This window comes from Oncorhynchus masou, chromosome 27 (genome assembly GCF_036934945.1).
Source record: "Oncorhynchus masou masou isolate Uvic2021 chromosome 27, UVic_Omas_1.1, whole genome shotgun sequence".
NCBI classification, from domain to species: domain Eukaryota; kingdom Metazoa; phylum Chordata; class Actinopteri; order Salmoniformes; family Salmonidae; genus Oncorhynchus; species Oncorhynchus masou.
In genome coordinates, this window is record NC_088238.1 from 16,874,866 (window position 1) to 16,898,728 (window position 23,863).

Consider the following 23,863-nt stretch of genomic DNA (forward strand, 5'->3'; position numbering starts at 1 on the left):
CAAACACTCCCTAAAACACTTCTGTGAGCAGGCCTTCCTAATTGACCTGGCCCGGGTATCCTGGAAGGACATTGACCTCATCCCGTCAGTTGAGGATGCCTGGTCATTCTTTAAAAGTAACTTCCTCACCATTTTAGATAAGCATGCTCCTTTCAAAAAATGCAGAACCAAGAACCGATACAACCCTTGGTTCACTCCAGACCTGACTGCCCTCGACCAGCACAAAAACATCCTGTGGCGGACTGCAATAGCATCGAATAGTCCCCGCGATATGCAACTGTTCAGGGAAGTCAGGAACCAATACACGCAGTCAGTCAGGAAAGCTAAGGCCAGCTTCTTCAGGCAGAAGTTTGCATCCTGTAACTCCAACTCCAAAAAGTTCTGGGACACTGAAGTCCATGGAGAACAAGAGCACCTCCTCCCAGCTGCCCACTGCACTGAGGCTAGGTAACACGGTCACCACCGATAAATCCATGATTATCGAAAACTTCAACAAGCATTTCTCAACGGCTGGCCATGCCTTCCGCCTGGCCACTCCAACCTCAGCCAACAGCTCCGCCCCCACCGCAGCTTCTCGCCCAAGCCCTTCCAGGTTCTCCTTTACCCAAATCCAGATAGCAGATGTTCTGAAAGAGCTGCAAAACCTGGACCCGTACAAATCAGCTGGGCTTGACAATCTGGACCCTCTATTTCTGAAACTATCCGCCGCCATTGTCGCAACCCCTATTACCAGCCTGTTCAACCTCTCTTTCATATCGTCTGAGATCCCCAAGGATTGGAAAGCTGCCGCAGTCATCCCCCTCTTCAAAGGGGGAGACACCCTGGACCCAAACTGTTACAGACCTATATCCATCCTGCCCTGCCTATCTAAGGTCTTCGAAAGCCAAGTCAACAAACAGGTCACTGACCATCTCGAATCCCACCGTACCTTCTCCGCTGTGCAATCTGGTTTCCGAGCCGGTCACGGGTGCACCTCAGCCACACTCAAGGTACTAAACGATATCATAACCGCCATCGATAAAAGACAGTACTGTGCAGCCGTCTTCATCGACCTTGCCAAGGCTTTCGACTCTGTCAATCACCATATTCTTATCGGCAGACTCAGTAGCCTCGGTTTTTCGGATGACTGCCTTGCCTGGTTCACCAATTACTTTGCAGACAGAGTTCAGTGTGTCAAATCGGAGGGCATGCTGTCCGGTCCTCTGGCAGTCTCTATGGGGGTGCCACAGGGTTCAATTCTCGGGCCGACTCTTTTCTCTGTATATATCAATGATGTTGCTCTTGCTGCGGGCGATTCCCTGATCCACCTCTACGCAGACGACACCATTCTATATACTTCCGGCCCGTCCTTGGACACTGTGCTATCAAACCTCCAAACGAGCTTCAATGCCATACAACACTCCTTCCGTGGCCTCCAACTGCTCTTAAACGCTAGTAAAACCAAATGCATGCTTTTCAACCGATCGCTGCCTGCACCCGCATGCCCGACGAGCATCACCACCCTGGATGGTTCCGACCTTGAATATGTGGACACCTATAAGTACCTAGGTGTCTGGCTAGACTGTAAACTCTCCTTCCAGACTCATATCAAACATCTCCAATCGAAAATCAAATCAAGAGTCGGCTTTCTATTCCGCAACAAAGCCTCCTTCACTCACGCCGCCAAACTTACCCTAGTAAAACTGACTATCCTACCGATCCTCGACTTCGGCGATGTCATCTACAAAATTGCTTCCAACACTCTACTCAGCAAACTGGATGCAGTTTATCACAGTGCCATCCGTTTTGTCACTAAAGCACCTTATACCACCCACCACTGCGACTTGTATGCTCTAGTCGGCTGGCCCTCGCTACATATTCGTCGCCAGACCCACTGGCTCCAGGTCATCTACAAGTCCATGCTAGGTAAAGCTCCGCCTTATCTCAGTTCACTGGTCACGATGGCAACACCCATCCGTAGCACGCGCTCCAGCAGGTGTATCTCACTGATCATCCCTAAAGCCAACACCTCATTTGGCCGCCTTTCGTTCCAGTACTCTGCTGCCTGTGACTGGAACGAATTGCAAAAATCCCTGAAGTTGGAGACTTATCTCCCTCACCAACTTCAAACATGTGCTATCTGAGCAGCTAACCGATCGCTGCAGCTGTACATAGTCTATTGGTAAATAGCCCACCTTTTTTCACCTACCTCATCCCCACACTGTTTTTATTTATTTACTTTTCTGCTCTTTTGCACACCAGTATCTCTACCTGTACATGACCATCTGATCATTTATCACTCCAATGCTAATCTGCAAAATTGTAATTATTCGCCTACCTCCTCATGCCTTTTGCACACAATGTATATAGACTCCCCTTTTTTGTACTGTGTTATTGACTTGTTAATTGTTTACTCCATATGTAACTCTGTGTTGTCTGTTCACACTGCTAAGCTTTATCTTGGCCAGGTCGCAGTTGCAAATGAGAACTTGTTCTCAACTAGCCTACCTGGTTAAATAAAGGTGAAATAAAAAAATAAATAAAAAAATATCCTGGTATTGATGCACGGACCAGTTTGGGTTTTTACTTTACGTTCTATAAACGGGAGCGCATTTGTTGTTGCTTGACCAGAGACACTAGCAACCTAGAATTACACTTAGTTTGTATTTTCTTAGCAAGTTGGGCCTAAATCATGTTAGCTGGCTAGCTAATAAATGTACTGGGTCAAAGCAAATGTAACAAGCTTTACAGCCTGATAATACAAGTGATGGTGTAGACCTAAATCCTCATGTTGCTTGTGCAACAGTATCTTCTAAATAAAAGAGGTATATGTGAAACATGAATATGTTAGCTACGTGAAGTAGCTAAGAGAAATCTTTCAATGTCGCCAAAGAATACAGGGTCCCCTAGGAAACACTTAAACACTTGGTTCCAACCCTATTTAAATAACTCCTAACTGGCATTTTCATACTAAACACTAATCAAAGTGCCCACTAATATATTCTTACTATAGAATTATATAAATATGTTTTACTCTAAATAGCAAGTGAAATCGCAACATATGGTTAAAAATAAGGCCTAAATGTTTTGCCCATGTCGTGCAGCCCTACATGGCAGTGAAGAAATTCTCAAATGGGTGCAAGAAATGCAACAAAATTATTTTAGTTGAATTGAACTGTATAAAATAATCAGAATGAGAAAGAGCTATTGAAATATCTTAGAAAGTTTGTTTCCACCATAGGGTCACGCACCACTCAAAGCAAATTCAGAACTTGTATAATTCTAAAACATTAAATACCGTAAAAAATGTGAGTGGAAAAAACATATGATATTTTGCCATATCGCCCAGCCCTAGACTAAGGTCATGCTGCCCTGACATTTACTACCATTGTGTGACCAGCTGCCTCCACTATTTCTGATTCATCATGGGGTTTCCTCCTATTTAGGTAAAATGTTGTGCTCCTTGATTGGGTTTAAACAAATATATTGTCAATTGAGATTGTAGCCTACAGATTAAAAATGCATTTACCAGGCTAATTTCAAACAAAATAAGATTGTATGCATGTGTCTCTCTAGGCTATCCAACAGGACCGTTTTCTTATATGCAGACTTGACAGTTTTGCAACCTTTCAACCAGCTTCACGAGGTAGTCACTTGGAATGCATTTCAATTAACAGGTGTGCCTTGTTAAAAGTTCATTTGTGGAATTTCTTTCCTTCTTAATGCATTTGAGCCAATCAGTTGTGTTGTGACAAGGTAGAGGTGGTATACAGAATATAGCCCTATTTGGTAAAAGACCATGTCCATATGTCAAGAACAGCTCAAATAAGCAAAGGGAAACGACAGTCCATTATTACTTTATGACATGAAGGTCAATCAATACGGAAAATTTCAAGAACTTTGAAAGTGCAGTCGCAAAAACCATCAAGCGCTGTGATGAAACAGGCTCAAGTGAGGACCGCCACAGGAAAAGAAGACCCAGAGGTACCTCTGCTGAAGAGGACAAGTTCATTAGAGTTACCAGCCTCAGAAATTGCAGCCCAAATAAGTGTTTCATAGAGTTCAAGAAAAACTTCAACATCTTTTCAGAGGAGACTGTGTGAATTAGGCCTTCATTTAATTTATTTAACATTTAACAAATAAATAATAATACAAGGTTACTAGGTAAATCAGTTAAGAACAAATTCTTATTTACAATGACGGGGGGGCCTAGTGGTTAGAGCGTTGGACTAGCAACCGGAAGGTTGCAAGCTCAAACCCCCGAGCTGACAAGGTACAAAATCTGTCGTCATTGAAAATAAGAATTTGTTCTTAACTGACTTGCTTAGTTAAATAAAGGTTTAAAAAATAACATTTTAAATGACGGCCAATTGTGGGCCGCCCTGTGGAACTCCCAATCACAGCCGGATGTGATACAGCCTGGATTCGAACCAGGGACTGTAGTGATGCATCTTGTACTGAGATAATGCTTTAGACCGCTGCACCACACGTGAGCGGTCTAAGGCACTGGTCGGATTGCTGCAAGAAACCACTACTAAAAAGCACCAATAGGAAGACGACACTTGCTTGGGCCAAGAAACACGAGCAATGGACATTAGACTGACGGAAAATGTAAATGTCTTTGTGAGACGCAGAGTAGGTGAACGGATGATCTCTGCACGAGTGGTTCCCACTGTGAAGCATAGAGGTCGTGGTGTGATGGCCCTGGTAACACTGTCAGTGATTTATTTAGAATACAAAAGTAGGGCTGGGCGATATGGCCAAAATCTTATATCCACATATAGGTCATTTCATATCCTGATAATGACATCACGATATAGCAAATTTTCTGTAATATCAATGAATAAATAGTGTATATAAAATGACCACATGTAAAGGCCTATTTTTTATTACATTTTGAAATATACTCAACAAATAAAATGTATTTGCATTTGATACCTTGGGTTGAGTGTTTGCACTCTCACGAAACGCCTGTTCCTCGACCGTGTAAATTGGGGCCATGTCTTTGCAGATGTAAGTTGTAACGGCAGCTGTTACCTCCTTCCATCGTCGTGATTATTTGCCATATGCTGTGCCACGGGCAAAAGCCTGTTGCAACGTCTGAGTCAGGGGTTTGTTTTGAGCATCCGACTTTTTGGGGTCTCATCCGTAGACTCTCTCCATACTGTTTCACATGATTTTTGTGTAGGTGGTAAGATAGGTTAGTGGTGTTTGAACCTGTTGTCGGGACCGGCCTGCGGCATATTTTGCAGGGGGCGGTTTTCTAGTTCGTGTCAAACCTTTCATACCCAAACCATGACAATGCGACCAAAGTAGCCCCTCTTTTAGGTACGGTCTCTGTGCCACGTTCACTTGTTTGTGTTGCAAATTTCCTTCCACACGTGACCAATTGATAATATGAAATGATAGACGTTATTCTATCGTCACACAATATATATCGTCATACCTAATTCAAAGCACACAAAATCAGCATGGCTACCACAGCAATACGCCATTCCATCTGGTTTGCGCTTATTGGGACAATCATTTTTTTTTTCTCAACAGGACAATGACCCAACACACCTCCAGGCTGTGTAAGGGCTATTTGACCAAGGAGAGTAATGGAGTGCTGGTTGCTGTTGGTTACTACATGATTCCATGTGTTATTTCATAGTGAAGACATCAAAACTATTATTCTACAATGTAAAAAATAGTAAAACCCTAAATTAAGAAAACTCTTTATCTTTAATATCACTCTATGCCAATTTGATTAAAAAGAGAACACCTGAGAATGCAGATAGAGAAGGAAATATGAGCTTGTGTGTCTGTTTAGACTTGAGCCTAATTGAGCCAGCATGAGTCAGACTCGACTTGCCTTTAAACAGCAGTGTGGAATATCCTTGCCCTTACAATATGAGGAGATACGCATCGCACCAGTGTGAGTAAAAAGCACCATTATACAATGTAGGCCTACTTAATAGTACAGCAAACTATATTGAGCTGTCTATGATAGCCTACATGGGGTTGAATGTCACCTCAGATGAATGTGACAACAGCTCCATTGCCTTTTACATAACCAATTGTGCCTTTTGGCAGTAGGAGTCTCCATTAGTAAGTTTCTATAGTAGGTCTTACAATAGTAAGACAAAAGGAGGATTATAGTAGTCATTTCTTAGATTTGATGCAGAATGTTAGATTTCCTGACAATTATAGACAATGTTCAACATGAGGGGGAAATACAGTTTAGCAGGTAGCCAGTTGAGTGAGCACACATCAGGCAGCCCAGCCAGGGTCCATGTCCACGATGAGTCTGGGATGCAGTCGCGACAGGGACAAATCATTACCTGGAATAGACAGCACGTTGTCCGAAACTTTGTTTAACAGGATAATTATGTTACATCATAGTACCTACCTAATCCTAATAGTACCTATTCACTGATAAACAAGCATATTACACATGTTATACTTTGACACCTGTCTATTCTAAATGCCATCAATATTAACTACAAAGTCTACTGCTGCTCAATAATCCTAATTTACCAAGAAATGTGTTCCTATATTTACCAAGAAATGTAATCCTATAGCTATTGTACTGAGGTAGTATCGGCCTACCAATTTAATTAGGTTAAAACCTCTGACTGAACCACAACCACTCAAAGGCCTACTTTCCAAAACAACATAAGACCAGAGACACCAGAGACTTAAAATCCTATTCAGTACTAGTATCAGACTAATAAGTCAGCCGATCGTGAAACTCCTCATGAATCATTGGCATAGAAATCCTATGCAATTCACAGAACATACACCTGTTTTAATAATTGAACAGGGACCACAGCTGACCAATACCATGCAAGTGAGAAGGTTTTTATTACTGTATGCTCAGTTTTACTCTGCTGCACTGCTTATGGTTCATTCCTGAGTGATAGAGTTTTGGTTAAAACTACAGCCTCAGACACAGTCAAAGGTTGTTGTTTTTTATGGCCAAAATGTGTGGATCTATAAAAGGCAAATGTCTAGAAGATATAAATCACACTCCTACTGAATGCCATGAATGTATTCAGAATGCAACGGAATCTTGATCAAATTGACAGCAGTCACCAGAGAACAGCAGGGAATGAAAAACAGTTTCTATCTCAAGGCCATCAGACTGTTAAACAGCCACCACTAACACTGAGTGGCTCCTGCCACATGTAAAAAAATGTATCACTAGCTACTTTAAAGCAATGCCACTTAATATGTTTACATACCCTACATTACTCATCTCATATGTATATACTGCACTCGATACCATCTACTACATCTTGCCTATGCCGTTCTGTACCATCACTCATTCATATATCTTTATATACATATTCTTCATCCCTTTACACTTGTGTATAAAGTAGCTATTGTGAAATTGTTAGGTTAGATTACTCGTTGGTTATTACTGCATTGTCGGAACTAGAAGCACAAGCATTTCGCTACACTCACATTAACATATGCTAACCATGTGTATGTGACAAATAAAATTTGATAACAATGATATTTCACATATCAGAACACCCTGACACCAAAAAATCTTAAAATCATATCCTACACTGATATGGGTTAAAAACGTTATTTTATACAACTTGTCCAATGATCACCATACCTCTCTTACATGACTACAGCACTGAAAATTCTTCAAATATTATAGCATGTGTATTGTGGATGCATATTAATGCACATTACTAGACTTCAATACAAGCGTTGCACAGATCAATGGAATCCCCAATGTTTGAAATTTGATGACACAGATTCTCAAACGATAAGTGATTGTAATCCAGATGGTCAACCAGCAGCGTTCATTCGAAGCTCAGCATTCAGCAGAGACTAGAATGCATTGCTGGCAAAGTGCAGCACGCCGGGTGCCATTTAATAGGATAAGGACTGATCCCTTCTGTTAGACATCAAAACGTGATAGCTCGTCGCCTATCACACTGGGACCAGTACATAAGCTCTGCACTAGAAAATTATGTAGAAAATTGCCTTTGGACTATCTGTAGTCAAGGTCAAATGATTGGTTACGTTGCCTTGTCATAACGTGAACAAATAATCACGCTCGAGGTTGGTAGCTAATGGTGGCACACTGAGCCAAAAGAAAGCATGACAGGATAATGGATCTGTCGTAGCAAGTTAGATGGATCCGCTATGGACACTGCTACAACTAAATAGATATACCGGCGGTAATGTAACTTGTTAACGTTAGCTGTACTAAGTTGAAATGTCGGCATCTCAGCTGGCATCCAGAGTGCATATCATCAGGCTGATATGTATGACAGGTTTCAAAGACGGAGTTCAGACAGAAGTGCTAGTAGCTAACTTAACGATGTGTTGCGGCGTAGCTACCGTTGCAAAACATGTAACGTTAAAGGTAGGTTGGCCAATGTTAGCAGCTGGTGCACTAACGCTTCACCTAACTAGCTACAGTATATCCTTCATTTAACTGGATAACGTTAGCTGTCAGTCAGGACTGTTACCTAGCCAGCTATGTCACAAGTTAACCACTGGCTAACCAACTGGGCACCTGACATTAGAACCGACGAGTGCAGTGGAATAACACAATGGAATAAGTGGGGAACCCATCGTCGTCAAGGCTTAACGTTAGGTAGCTAACCGGCCAAAATTGCCAGTGTAACCAAGCAAAATGTAAGGCAACTAAGGTTCATTTTCAATTGAGAAATTGTAACTTATGTATAAAATGTAACGGTACCATAAAGCAACGGACGTAGTCCTTTTTGCGGCAAGAAAGCTAACCAAAGTTACGCTAACCTAACTGTTACAGGTTATTGACTCATTATGAGCACACTGCATGTGTCAAGTCAACTATTAGCCAACTAACGTCACGTTAATAACAAATTCAGGCGGAATAAAAAGAACCCAGCAATTAAGATTCTGAATGAATTAAATTGAAGTCCGAGTCGACCAGCATGGCTGGACTCAAATAACGTTCACATAGCTAGCTACTCACGCAAATAATTCAACAAGCTATTTCAGGCACTTGGTTATTTCAAGTCGTTTTCACCACGACTTTTGCTTCTTCTTCACTCCTTAGTACAGTAGAGGTTAGGCGTCAACCTCCACCTCCTGTCCACGAGCTCCTCCAAAGCTAGTGTCGAACCCATTTCAAAATAACGTTACATCGCTAACGTTATTTAGCTACACAACTTTTCAAACACAAAGTCACCCGCGAGTTGTATTTTCGCACGTTACAATAAATTCCATTAACTTGTCAATAAGATCCTGTTCTGGAAAACGTTAGGTAGGTTAATGTCCGAAGCAAATTGTGGTGTAAAGAACAAGAAGCTCAATGTCAGTTGTTCCATCTTCTTACCCAAATAGAAGCTAGCTTGCAAGCTAGACATGAACTCACGAGCAGCTGCACTGAGCTAGCTAACGTTTACCGTTAAGCTAAAACTGTAGTAAGGAGATAAAACCAAACCGGTTCGCTATTGCTTACCAGAATCAAAGCTTGGCTTGTGTCCATGTTGTTACTTATGGAAATATATATTTGTGTGCAAAAAAAAAATCAAACGAAGTACTTACTCCGTTTTCCAAATATTACCTCTGAGACCGTCCTCTCTTTCCCTCTCCTCAGTATCTCACTACAGACTGCCCCTCTTTCCCGATCTGTAGTAAAAATCCCGCCCACTACACTGTCACAACATCGCAAGGGACATGTGATTCACGTCAGGGGGATGGGCAATAACTCCAATGTAGATCCCCATTGGCTTAACCAACATATCAGTCGCCCGTGGAAACGTTTACGTCATCAATTCCGTTCACGGATGGAGATCCTCTTGCACCCACTCTTTGCCCGGTCTTACTTTATAAGAATCTGATGCGTGCAAAAATCAGTTCATACATCGTATGATTTAACCAGCATTAAATGAGCACTGACATCTGTTTATTTGTGTGTGCATCTCCCTGGCCCTGTCGGTTGTGTAGCTCCGCCCACCTTCCCGGCGGCTCATCAAACCTGACGTCATTCTTTCCATGACGTCGCGATTTTTCTATGTATTCAATGCTTTAGTGTTTGATTCTTCAGCACATAAGGGTGAAGGAGCGATACAGTCGTTTGAAATGGGCTATAGAATCTGTCTATTATATTGCAGTAAAATATATATATATATATATGTATATATATAGCACAATTCGAGTCTGAATCACAAGTACTGACTATCTGAATAGCCTACCGACACACACACAAAGCATGCATTGCATTGTACACCAAAAGCTGTTCTGAAATAGTGGCACCTTGTTCTCTTCCAACACTGCAGGACTTACTCATATTAAACATAAGGCTAAAATTTAAAAGTACAGAATACATAACATCTTGCACTAAACTTCAGCATATTACATTTTCCCACCCTGGCTCCCCAGGCTTAAGTGTCATTAATCTGAGTTTAACAATGAAGCTCTACATTACCTCTGATTCAATCCATTGATAGTTGTTAACTTCAGATAGCAGGGTTGTTCCTGGAATGAGGGTGTGATATCAGGTTGTAAACGGGTTGATGTCACATTTCCAGAGGCACACAGGAGATGCCATGAGAGGTGCAAGAGAGCTGTGTGTGTGAGCCTCGGTGGACAAGGTCGCCCTTGAATGTGTGTGTGTACAGTACATGCACTTCTGTGTGTGTGTGTGGGAGTGTGTAGGTGCACGGTGTGTGTGTGTGTGTGTGTGTGTGTGTGTGTGTGTGTGTGTGCAAGTGTGTGTGCTTGTCATTGTGTGGATGCGTGTGTGTCGGAGTGTGTGTGTGTGTGCGTGTGATGTCTGGCTACCATTGATCTGTGTATTCTCTGCACCCATTATCAGACCCATATTGATCTGAGCATACATAATGCTGCATAATCTCTGCCAGACTGGCTCTATGATTATTACATCAAAACAATGCATGCAGACCTTCAACTGTGTATAGAATGTATATATTATTTGACCGGGATCCATAGCCATATATTAGCTACTCTTCACTTAATGGGTCCAATTTTTGAACACAAAAAACATTGCTGCACTTCTTCAATTTACCGCTCTGGATTTATAAACAGGAGAAAGAAGTTGTTTAAACGTTGTGTAATTTGGACCTAAATCTGGTAATGTTCAATCGGTAGCTCTGAATCACAAACCAGTGTTAGGGAGGAACAGAACATAGAGAGGGGAAGGAAATTAACACAACATAAATATCTCCAGTCCTCCTTTTTCAGCGTCCCTCTCATCCGTCTCTGGGACTGGGTGTCAATGACCGCTGTTGACTTGAAGTTCAAACCAGAAGCATTTCACCACAGGAGTTATGCAGCTGATATCTTTTCAAAAGTAATATGTAGGCCTCTCATGAGCCACATGAGGCAAGCAAACAAGTTTCCTTGCGGGCCTTCCAAATCTTGCGGAGCTGTGGGAAAACGCGTATCCTATTTTTATGTGTGCCAGTTTCCAGTTCTCTCTCCCCCTCTCTCATACACACACAGCTCAGCTTTAGAGGCTCTCCTTTCGGGCCTCTCCGATTGGAGGCCTGTAGCATTGTGCCCGGCCCTCGAGCATATGTCCCTCTAACACGGAGAGCAGAGCAATTTTGATTGGTAACATCCAAAATAGCACCCTATTCCCTATATAGTGCACTACTTTTGTCCAGGGCCCATAAGGATCTAGTCAAAAGTAGTGCACTATGTATGGAATAGGGTGCCATTTGGGCCACAGCCCCTTCTCTTTCCACCACAGGGCCTAACTGTTTCACGCTATGGGTGATGATGTCGCTGGCTGCCATGGAAAAAAGAGATCCACACTTCAAATTTGATGAGGTTGAGTGCGCCCCCCCCACACACACACACACACACACACACACACACACACACACACACACACACACACACACACACACACACACACACACACACACACACACACACATACTGCAGAGACAAAATTAATCATGCCCACACACACATGCTCGCCTGCCCGCCCGCCTTCCCTCACACACACACACACACACACACACACACACACACACACACACACACACACACACACACACACACACACACACACACACACACACACACACACACACACACACACACACACACCACACACAGGTGTTTTGGGACTATGAGAAAGTCATTAGGAATAGTTCATTAAAAGTTGGGTGGGTAAATCAAATAAGAGCATGATTTATTGCAGTGGAGGATGCCATCCATTCTCTGAGCATCTTTCCGTAACATGATTTGTTCTCCCATTACTAGCAAGCTAAACAATGTTTGTAGTCGCTATTGTTTATCTAAGTATGACAGCCAATGAATTTGAATTATGCTCTGTGCTAACATTCTGCATGTTTGCTCAGTTGAGCTCACTTTAACAGCGGTTAAATCCATTTAAAGACTTTGGGAATGGTCTTAATGTGCAGAAATGAACAAAACCCATTTCGCAACAGGCAATGAAGCTTATTAACTGTTCCAAGCAGGGCTTTCTGAGACAATCCAGATTGTCTGGTCATTAGAGCAATGGATAAAGACAACAAATGATTTACTTTATGAACGGACAGTTTCAGCCAGTGTATGCTTTGGGCACTTTAAAATACCTTGGCTTAATTTCCTTACAATACAACATATATTACTAAATCAACTATTTAATCATTGTTGAAATAAAAAAATAAAAAAAACCTTAAACCAGAGTTGATATTTTCAAAGGGGTTTTGGGACTTCAAGTCATAGAAATACAATTACCCATCTAACCATCACAGAACATTGACTTGAATTAAAAGGTGTCTGGTTAGACTGTCAACTCTCCTTCCAGACTCACATTAAGCATCTCCAATCCAAAATCTAGAATCGGCTTCTAATTTCGCAACAAAGCCTCCTTCACTCATGCCGCCAAACATACCCTCGTAAAACTGACTATCCTACCGATCCTTGTCTTCGGCGATATCATTTTGTCATGACTTCCGCCGAAGTTGGTCCCTCTCCTTGTGCGGGCAGTGTTCGGCGGTCGACGTCACCGGTTTTCTAGTCGCCACCGATCCACTTTTCATTTTCCATTTGTTTTGTCTTAATTGTACACACCTGGTATCCATTCCATAATTATATGTTCCCTATTTAACCGTCTGGTTCCCCCCTTGTTTTTGTGTGTGTTTGTTCGTTGGAAGTTGTCTTGTATTTTGTGAGCTGGTATATTTTTCCTTCTTGGAATATTTTGTTGCGTTTTTGAGTAAAGTTACAAGTATTACTCATCTCTGTGTTCTGCTCCTGACTCCGCCTAACCTGCTTCACCTAGACACTTGACACATTTACAAAATAGCCCCCAACACTCTACTCAGCAAACTGGATGCAGTCTATCACAGTGCCATCCGTTTTATCACCAAAGCCCCATATACTACCCACCACTGCGACCTGCATGCTCTCGTTGGCTGGCCCTCACTACATATCCGTCGCCAAACCCACTGGCTCCAGGTCATCTATAAGTCTCAGCTAGGTAAAGCCCCGCCTTATCTCAGCTCACTGGTCACCATAGCAACACCCACCCATAGCACACGCTCCAGCAGGTTCAGTATATCACAAAAGTGAGTACACCCCTCACATTTTTGTAAATATTTGAGTATATCTTTTCATGCGACAACACTGAAGAAATGACACTTTGCTACAATGTAAAGTAGTGAGTGTACAGCTTGTATAACAGTGCAAATTTGCTGTCCCCTCAAAATAACTCAACACACAGCCATTAATGTCTAAACCGCTGGCAACAAAAGTGAGTACACTGACGACATCACGGAGCTGGTGGATGTTAGAGACCTTGCACTCCACCTTCCGTTTGAGGATGCCCCACAGATGCTCAATAGGGTTTAGGTCTGGAGACATGCTTGGCCAGTCCATCACCTTTACCCTCAGCTTCTTTAGCAAGGCAGTGGTCGTCTTGGAGGTGTGTTTGGGGTCGTTATCATGTTGGAATAATGCCCTGCGGCCCAGTCTCCGAAGGGAGGGGATCATGCTCTGCTTCAGTATGTCACAGTACATGTTGGCATTCATGGTTCCCTCAATGAACTGTAGCTCCCCAGTGCCGGCAGCACTCATGCAGCCCCAGACCATGACACTCCCACCACCATGCTTGACTGTAGGCAAGACACACTTGTCTTTGTACTCCTCACCTGGTTGCCGCCACACACTTGACACCATCTGAACCAAATAAGTTTATCTTGGTCTCATCAGACCACCTTAGTCTGCCTGTCTTCAGCAAACTGTTTGCGGGCTTTCTTGTGCATCCTCTTTAGAAGAGGCTTCCTTCTGGGACGACAGCCATGCAGACCAATTTGATGCAGTGTACGGCGTATGGTCTGAGCACTGACAGGCTGACCCCCCGACCCCTTCAACCTCTGCAGCAATGCTGGCAGCACTCATACGCCTATTTCCCAAAGACAACCTCTGGATATGACGCTGAGCACGTGCACTCAACTTCTTTGGTCGACCATGGCGAGGCCTGTTCTGAGTGGAACCTGTCCAGTTAAACCGCTGTATGGTCTTGGCCACCGTGCTGCAGCTCAGTGTCAGGGTCTTGGCAATCTTCTTATAGCCCAGGTCATCTTTATGTAGAGCAACATTTCTTTTTTTCAGATCCTCGGAGAGTTCTTTGCCATGAGGTGCCATGTTGAACTTCCAGTGACCAGTCAGTATGAGGGAGTGTGAGAGCGATGACACCAAATTTTACACACCTGCTCCCCATTCACACCTGAGACCTTGTAACACTAACGAGTCACATGACACCGGGGAGGGAAAATGGCTAATTGGGCCCAATTTGGACATTTTCACTTAGGGGTGTACTCACTTTTGTTGCCAGCAGTTTAGACATTAATGGCTGTGTGTTGAGTTATTTTGTGGGAACAGCAAATTTACACTGTTATACAATCTGTACACTCACTACTTTACATTGTAGCAAAGTGTCATTTCTTCAGTGTTGTCACATGAAAATATATACTCAAATATTTACAAAAATGTGAGGGGTGTACTCACTTTTGTGATATACTGTATATTGCACTGGTTATCTCCAAAGTCAACACTTCCTTTAGCTGCCTTTCCTTCCAGTTCTCTGCTGCCAATAACTGGAACAAATTGCAAAAATCTCTGAAGCTGGAGTCTTATATTTCCCTCTCAAACTTTAAGCATCAGCTGTCTGAGCAGCTTACCGATCACTGTACCTCTCCATATTATTACTTACCCTCTTGCTCTTTGCACCCCAGTATCTCCACTTGCACATCATCATCTGCACATTTATCACTCCAGTATTAATGCTAAATTGTAATTATTTTCGTCTCTAGGGCCTATTTATTCCCTACCTCCCTACTCTTCTACATTTGCACACACTGTACATAGATTTTTTGATTTTTCTTTTGTGTTATTGACAGTACATTTGTTTATGTGTAACTCTGTGTTTTTGTCGCACTGCTTTGCTTTATCTTGGCCAGGTTGCAGTTGTAAATGAGAACTTGTTCTCAACTGGCCTACCTGGTTAAATAAAGGTGTAATAGATTTTTTTAAATATATAAAAAAAATATCATGTCCATTCTAGTGATTCTATCCTTGTGGTTTATCTTGGGGAAACCAAACGTTTCCCAGAAGCTGAAGGCTGTATCAACCCAGTTTGGTTGATTCAGTCCCTCTGTGGAAATAGTTCTTACATTTTTCTGCCTTGCATGACACTTTAAATGTCAAGTGTCATTATAAACCACTGTGCATGTTAATGTGTTCACACCCTGTGGCTAAAGATAGTGACAAACCACACCAATCTATAAAATGAGGAAATTCTAATAAGATACATTACTGCATTGTATAAAGTTTGACATAATCAAATGATCTAGCAGTGAGAGTCTAATCCCTAAAAGACCAAAAGATATGAGAGTCATCTACTCTGAGGTTGATATTTCAGAGAAGCCAAGCAAATATACCCAAGATGGCCGCCGTCTGGGGTTTATCCTAACATAGACCAGTAATTATGGGGCTCCACAGACAGACATTGGAGTGAGAAAGCAGATGAATAGCCTAATTATGGGTTAAAAAGAACAACGTGTAGCAGGTGGCATTGTGCGTTTTTGGTTCCAGGCACATGGAGAGAGTGAACTTGGTAGCAGACCTCTTAGTGTCTTATCACATTTTGTGATACTACTGGGGGTTGATAAGGGGAAAGGGGGAAACCTAGTCAGTTGCACAACTGAATGCATTCAACTAAAATGTGTCTTCCGCATTTAACCCAACCCCTCTGAAACAGAGATCTACTGGGATCTACTGTAGGACTACACAGGTAACAATACACTTAGGGAAATGTGAAAGTATGATAGCAAATCGGGAAGAGAGATAGAAAATGTAGGCTTGACTACTACCACCATATAAAAGATAGATATACCTCCCGTTTGTGGGCTGAACATGTTTCACTGAAATATATGACAGTGGCTCATTATCCCATCCACTCATGTACAGTAACGCTCTCCAGTCATGTGACCATTGATCGATGTTGAGAAAGCGGAAAGTGTGAATGTGGAAATTGCCAGGGTTCCTATCTGTCAGGACATGCTGTGTTATGACTTCCTGTGGTCACCAATCTTTCTCCATGACTTTTGTTTCTTGGAACAGGCCTTTGTTTCCGTTCGCTCAGCACATTGGCAGGGCAACTTCCTTATTTTAGAGTGACTGGAGAGAGAGGGAGAGAGAGGGAGGGAAAGAAGAAAAATCTGTGAAAAATGAAATAGACACAAACATTTGAATAGATACCCTACTTTTGTGTGTTTATTTACTGGCATTAACACAAAGCATGAATGTGGCTTTGGCCCCATCACACCCAAGGCTAATATAAGGATAGTATGAACAGAAATGTTGCAAGTCTGATGTAGAAGAGAAGCAGAGATTTAGTTTTTTGTGAAAACATCCATTGATATAAACATAGATGGCACTGATAAGGTCCAAGTTGATGTGTTGAATTCCATCGCAGAATAAAGTCGTGTTCAACAACAGAGTGGGTGCAATTACATTTCACACCTACATCTCCCCTATCTAAAGGACATAGAGGATTTGGTATTAAGAGGGTAGTGGTCATTAGCGTAGGACTGACTGTGCCTCAGCCCCGGCCAGTACTTAAGACAGTGTCTATATTATCAGACATTGCCTGTGTCCCAAATGGCTCCCTATTCCCTACATAGTGCACTTATTTTCACCAGAGCCCTATGCACGCTGTTCCCTATATTGTGCACTACGTTTGATAGATAAGTTAGAGTAATATGTAGGGAATAGAGTGCCATTTAGGGTGCTGTCAAGGTTTATATCAAGGCATGTTGTTTGGTGGCCCACAGATCTTAATGAAAAACACTCATTCCATCAAGCATATCATCAGCCTGCCATAATTACCGTAATCACATTTTCCTAAAATCCGAGAAGGAGCAAACATGGGTTAGTGTGGTCTAGAGCTCCCAATTACCTCCACAAAGAACACACATACACTGCTGACACGGCAAAAGACGAGCAACGACAGCCCCCATATTTTCCACCAAGAGAAGTAGCAGTGGCCAAAACAGACACAGACATGTATGTACACACACACACAAGGGCGACCTTGTCCCGCGAGGCTCACACACACCACGACCCTCAGAGCCCAAAGCCGGTGTGAGGCAGTAGTGTTAACTACTGTGTTAACAGTTAAGCTTCCGTCCCTCTCCTTGCCCCTACCTGGGCTCGAACCAGGGACCCTCTGCACACATCAACAACAGCCACCAATGAAGCATCATTACCCAGCGCTCCACAGCCCTTGCAGAGCAAGGGGAACAACTACTTCAAGGTCTCAGAGCGAGTGACGTCACCGATTGAAACGCTATTAGCACGCACCCCGCTAACTAGCTAACCATTTCACATCGGTTACATGAGCACAGGGTTAGGGGAGATAAAAGTGAAACGAGAGGTAGAGAGAGAGAAAGAGAGGGATAGAGAGGGGGGAAGAGAGGGATAGATAGGGGGAAAGAGAGGGATAGATAGGGAGAAAGAGAGGGATAGAGAGGGGGAAAGAGAGGGATAGAGAGAGAGGGATAGAGAGGGGGATAGAGAGGGAAAAAGAGGGGGAGAGAGGGGAATAGAGAGAGAGAAAGAGAGGGATAGAGAGGGGGAAAGAGAGGTAGAGAGAGAGAAAGAGAGGGATAGAGAGGGGGAAAGAGAGGGGTAGAGAGAGAGGGATAGAGAGGGGGAAAGAGAGGGATAGAGAGGGGGAAAGAGAGGGGTAGAGAGAGAGGGCTAGAGAGGGGGAAAGAGGGGGATAGAGAGAGAGGGATAGAGAGGGGGAAAGAGAGGGATAGAGAGAGAGAAAGAGAGGGATAGAGAGGGGGAAAGAGAGGTAGAGAGAGAAAAAGAGGGATAGAGAGGGGTAGAGAGAGAGGGATAGAGAGGGGGAAAGAGAGAAAGAGAGGGGGAAAGAGAGGGATAGAGAGAGAGAGAGAGAGAGAGAGAGAGAGAGAGAGAGAGAGGGGAAAGAGAGGGATAGAGAGGGGGGAAAGAGAGGGATATAGCGAGAGAAAGAGAGGGATAGAGAGGGGGAAATGGGGTTTGTCCTGGTTATGTTTATGTTTCCGACTACTCCTGGAATTTACAGCAGCAGCCATTGACCAGGGCAATACAGCAACAGAGATGTGAACAGCCCTGCTAGACCCTGAGCTGCAGTGGAGCTGTGGAGAGAGAGAGAGAGAGAGAGAGAGAGAGAGAGAGAGAGAGAGAGAGAGAGAGAGAGAGAGAGAGAGAGAGAAGAGAGAGAGAGAGAGAGAGAGAGAAGAGAGAGAGCAGAGAGAGAGATAGAGAGAGAGAAAGAAAGGGAAAGAGAGAGCAGAGAGAGAGAGCAGAGAGAGAGCAGAGATAGAGAGAGAAAGAAAGGGAAAGAGAGAGCAGAGAGAGAGAGAGAGAGTAAGGGGCGTACAGAGAGATATAGAAAGAGACACACAAATAAACTATGTGAACTGGAAAGAGAGGAAGAGGGAGGGAGGGAGGGAGGGAGGGAGGGAGGGAGGGAGGGAGGGAGGAGACAGCGGTCTTACTCAGTCCTGAGACAGCAGCACTAGGGTTATCTGGCCAAGTTTCCACTCACAAACAATAATTCACCTCAAGTGCCCACTCTGGCTGAGTAAGTAAGGACACCGGCCCAGCCCCGCCTGTTACATTACACCAGCTTCCCAAATGGCACCCTATTCCCTACTTAGTGCACCATTTTTTAACCAGAGCACTATGGGGACTCCCTATGGAGTCAGCTGAAGGGGACAACATTTGACTCTGGACTCCACCTTTTTCTGAACTTCTCCTTTTTTCCGCGATCTGTTTTCCATTGATATCTTCCGTATTTATATTTGCACTGGCTCCAGTCTGCGGTGGGGCTGGAAAGTGTATTTCATTCAGGTCAGTGAACATTTTTACGTACCATAAAATATAGGACATATAAATAGTCTTGACTTGATTACCAACCAGGCAGCAAGGCAGAAAAGAAACTGAGATTCCGAAATTCTGACTTTCACAAAATGATTTCCCATAAGCTCAACTTGATTATTTTTACCTAGCAACAGCCTCTTTGCACTCTATGAGCTAACATGGTTTGGTACACAGTAGGTACACTATTCAAGTATGCACAGTGTCAATTCAATTAAATAGTTGTTTACACTGACATAGTTATTCAGATACTCAAACGTCACAGATATCACTGTGTGTACTTATTATTTAAAGGAGGAGTCGGGGGCGGCTGGGCAGCCTCCTGGCAGAGGTGACATTGGGATGCATTGGCAGTAAGTGGCGTAATTACAGATCGTTTTCACCATGTTTAGCTGTTCATTTAGGCGTGGAGCTTGGCCCAATAAAAACCTGCCCCCCACTGCCTCCGCCCACTCAACCCCTCGGCAGCGCACCGTCACAGCCCCTGAAAAATAATTAACGACTTCCAAATTAATTATATGCTGAAAACCACCCAAATCCCATGTTTACTTGACACACAGCGTGAGCGAGCAGTGGAGCGGACATCACAGAAAAAATAACTTAATTATGAGAGCAGTCTGATCTAGACCTGTATTCATAAAGTGTCTCAGAGTAGGAGTGCTGATCTCAGCTCAGTTTGGCCTCATGGATCATAATGAATAAGATTACATGGACCTGATCCTAAATCAGCACTCAGACAGATGGTTTATGAATACAGGCCCTGGCTCCATTGCCCAGAACAGAGGCACGGAGGGGGGCACAACATGGGGCACAGAGGAGAGGATCCAGTGGGAACTAGGTGGCCTTTCCCCCCCATCTCTTCCCTTTCGCAGGGGTCATTCCCCCGGAGAGAGGGCTGGAGGCTGGATGGCACGGAGAGGAAGAGAAACAGGCTAATACTGCCAGGCCCTGGGGCCCTGCTTCCTGACCGGCTGGGAGGCCCTTGATTCACACAACACACACCTCGACCTCATACAGATAATGGCCCTGACCACACTGTATCAATGAACACAGACCTTACAATAAAGAACAGTAGCAGTATAAAAAAGAGAGAGAGAGAGAGAGAGAGAGAGAGAGAGAGAGAGAGAGAGAGAGAGAGAGAGAGAGAGAGAGAGAGAGAGAGAGAGAGAGAGAGAGAGAGAGAGAGAGAGAGAGAGAGAGAGAGAGGGGAAGGGAAAGGGTTAACATAATGAGTTGGGGGAGAGTGACGGGTAGAAATAGACAATCCAATCTACCCCTAAGCTGTAAGTATAATACATTGTCATTTCAGTGGCCGTAAGAAAATATACTATTCAACCAATCCTATGGCCAAATGAGACTGTAACATTATACCAGATATAAAATATGGGTTTAACTAACCCTTATCATCATCCAACATCAGATCAACGTTTGTTATCCTCCAAGGTAACAGTAAATACAGGTAATTGCTCAGTTGAGCAAATGTAATTCTCAGCTGAGAGAGAGCGAGAGTGAGAGAGGCAGATACGGTCTGCATGACCCATAACAGATGGATATGTCAGATATGCCCAGCCAGGCTTACTCAAATGCTTAGTGGTGAAGTTATGACCCCTGTGTGAGTCTCCCCCCTTTGCTCAGTGCTCCAATTATCCCTGGTCTTCTCCGCCTGGGGAGAGCCATGCACCCGTAATAGATGGACGGACAGAACCATTACCAAGCCATCACCAGAGGAAGGAATTTATCAAATAAGCTAAGAAGAAGCAGTGAATCTTCACTGTAATGAAATAATCAAAACTAGCCATGACCCACAGTAGCCCTTTATAACAACATTGTTGGGGTTTACTGAGTCAATCTACTCCCTGGTCATTAAGACTGCTCCTGGCTTTGTTACAATACAGTAGCTATATCTCCTGGGATTATGGAGCAAAACAAATATAGTTTCAGTGTTGACCTCCTCTCTATTACTAGTTTATTGTTTACAATAATCCCAGGGAAGATGAAAGGGGCATACACTCTTAGAATAGAAAGTGCTGTTTAGAACCTAAAATGGTTATCTGGCTGTCCCCATAGGAAAACCCCTTTAAAGAACCCTTTTTGATTCCAGAGAGAACCGTTTTGAGTTCCATGTGGAACCCTTTACACAGATGGTTCTACATGGAACCCCTATGGGGACAGCCAAAGAACCCTTCAGGAACCCTTTCTTCTAAGAGTGTATAAGGACATGGAGTGTCACCTCATATTACACAATAATATAGACACAGACGCCCCAATGTCCATGAAACTATTTTCCTGCTACTGACTTGTCCTCACCTCTGTTAAGTTGCAAAACTCTGCAAATGCAAATTCCATCAAGTCAGATGACAGTCCAAATGTATGTTATGCAATTCACTTCCTGTTGACCGTCAGTGACCTCAGTGATTGGTCAGGATAAATGGAATAGATGGAGTTGATTGGTGAAAACAGGAAATGACACAATTAAATTGGTGGCGAAGGTGCTTTGCTTTGAGAAATTAACTAGTGACATCATGAAATGGTCCCATAAATGACTAACTGAATCACTGATACAGTCAGAACACAATCAGATCAAGTGTATTTTTGCTCAGAGGATAAATGCCAAGCCTTGAACCAAAGGCCACAAACAAGGGAGGGTAATAGGCTTGAAAACTGAAAAACCTCATTTCCAGGATGACCAATGTTGAACTGTTTTCCAATGCTTTCACTCTCTTTTCACTATTCATGGAATCAAAAAAAAAAAAAATCTAATTGATTTATAAAGCCCTTCTTACATCAGCTGATATCTCAAAGTGCTGTACAGAAACCCAGTTTAAAACCCCAAACAGCAAGCAATGCAGGTGTAGAAGCACGGTGGCTAGGAAAAACTCCCTAGAAAGGCAAGAACCTAAAAAGAAATCTAGAAAGGAACCAGGCTATGAGGGCTGGCCAATCCTCTTCTGGCTGTGCCGGGTAGAGATTATAACAGAACATGGCCAAGATGTTCAAATGTTCATAGATGACCTGGAGACAGAAAGGAGTCATCAGGCCAGGTAGCCCTAAGGCATGGTCCTAAGGCTCAGGTCCTCCGAGAGAGAGAAAGAAAGAAAGAAAGAAAGAAAGAAAGAAAGAAAGAAAGAAAGAAAGAAAGAGAATTAGAGAGAGCATACTTAAATTCACACAGGACACCGGAAAAGACAAGAGAAATACTCCAGATATAACAGACTGACCCTAGCCCCCCACCACAAACTATTGCAGCATAAATACTGTGAATGTATTTCTAATTCCCAACCAGGTCTAAACTGGTGCATGGATTACGGACAAGGAGGATCTTCTCACTGGTTATGGTTTAACTAATCTGGATTAGGTTTAATCTAATAATATGGTTTAGGTTTAACCTGATAATCTGAGTTAGGTTCATTTGATAATCTGGGTTAGGTTAATTTGATAATATGGTTTGGGTTAAAAGGATCACCACACATTGATCCAGACCTGATGTTTACAGGTTACTGGTTATAGGAATCTAGGAACCTTGTCAATGGGCAAGACAAGTACAGGGCATTGGCATATCTTTCAACATGTCAGATTTAGTTTCTCTGCTGTTAGCACTGGCATATCTCCCGCTCTTCTTCTCTCTCTTTCCCTCTCACCCTTTCTCTCTAATGCCTGCCATCCTCTGTGGTGTCTAACGGTTAATGGAAACTTTCCTCTCCCTCAACATGTCACTTCAAGGGCAGGGTAGGTGTTTCCAGCCTTCCGCCAGTGACAGTAAGCCACCCTGCCTTGCACCATTGTCCACCAGCAAACTAAACCTCCCTGCCTTGCACCATTGTCCACCAGCAAACTAAACCTCCCTGCCTTGCACCGTTGTCCACCAGCAAACTAAACCCCCCTGCCTTGCACCGTTGTCCACCAGCAAACTAAACCCCCTGCCTTGCACCGTTGTCCACCAGCAAACTAAACCTCCCTGCCTTGCACCGTTGTCCACCAGCAAACTAAACCCCCCTGCCTTGCACCGTTGTCCACCAGCAAACTAAACCTCCCTGCCTTGCACCGTTGTCCACCGTGAAACTAAACCTCCCTGCCTTGCACCGTTGTCCACCGTGAAACTAAACCTCCCTGCCTTGCACCGTTGTCCACCGTGAAACTAAACCTCCCTGCCTTGCACCGTTGTCCACCAGCAAACTAAACTCCCTGCCTTGCACCATTGTCCACCAGGAAACTAAAACCCCCTGCCTTGCACCGTTGTCCACCAGGAAACTAAACCTCCCTGCCTTGCACCAGCAAACTTGTCCATTGTCCACCAGCAAACAAACCTCCCTGCCTTGCAACCACTAAACCTCCCTGCCTTGCACCATCCACCGTCCACCAGTCCAAAAACTAAACCCCCTGCCTTGCACCGTTGTCCACCAGGAAACTAAAACCCCCTGTTGCCACCATCAGCAAACTAAACTCCCTGCCTTGCACCGTTGTCCACCAG

At 43.6% G+C, this 23,863-nt stretch overlaps 1 protein-coding gene across 7 annotated transcripts in view; it reads right to left on the bottom strand.

Annotated features, from left to right (window-relative positions):
- The window catches only part of atp2b1a (ATPase plasma membrane Ca2+ transporting 1a), a 57,080-nt gene extending 47,467 nt beyond the window's left edge, over window positions 1-9,613 (bottom strand). For 5 of the 7 annotated variants that reach the window (XM_064939360.1, XM_064939357.1, XM_064939358.1 and 2 more), the window contains exon 1: window positions 9,523-9,612. The gene's annotated coding sequence lies outside the window, so the exon portion shown is untranslated. Of the gene's footprint in view, window positions 1-9,436 lie in introns of all 7 variants that reach the window. The other 2 variants (XM_064939355.1, XM_064939356.1) reach the window with 2 other exon arrangements.
- Window positions 9,614-23,863: the final 14,250 nt, after the last annotated feature.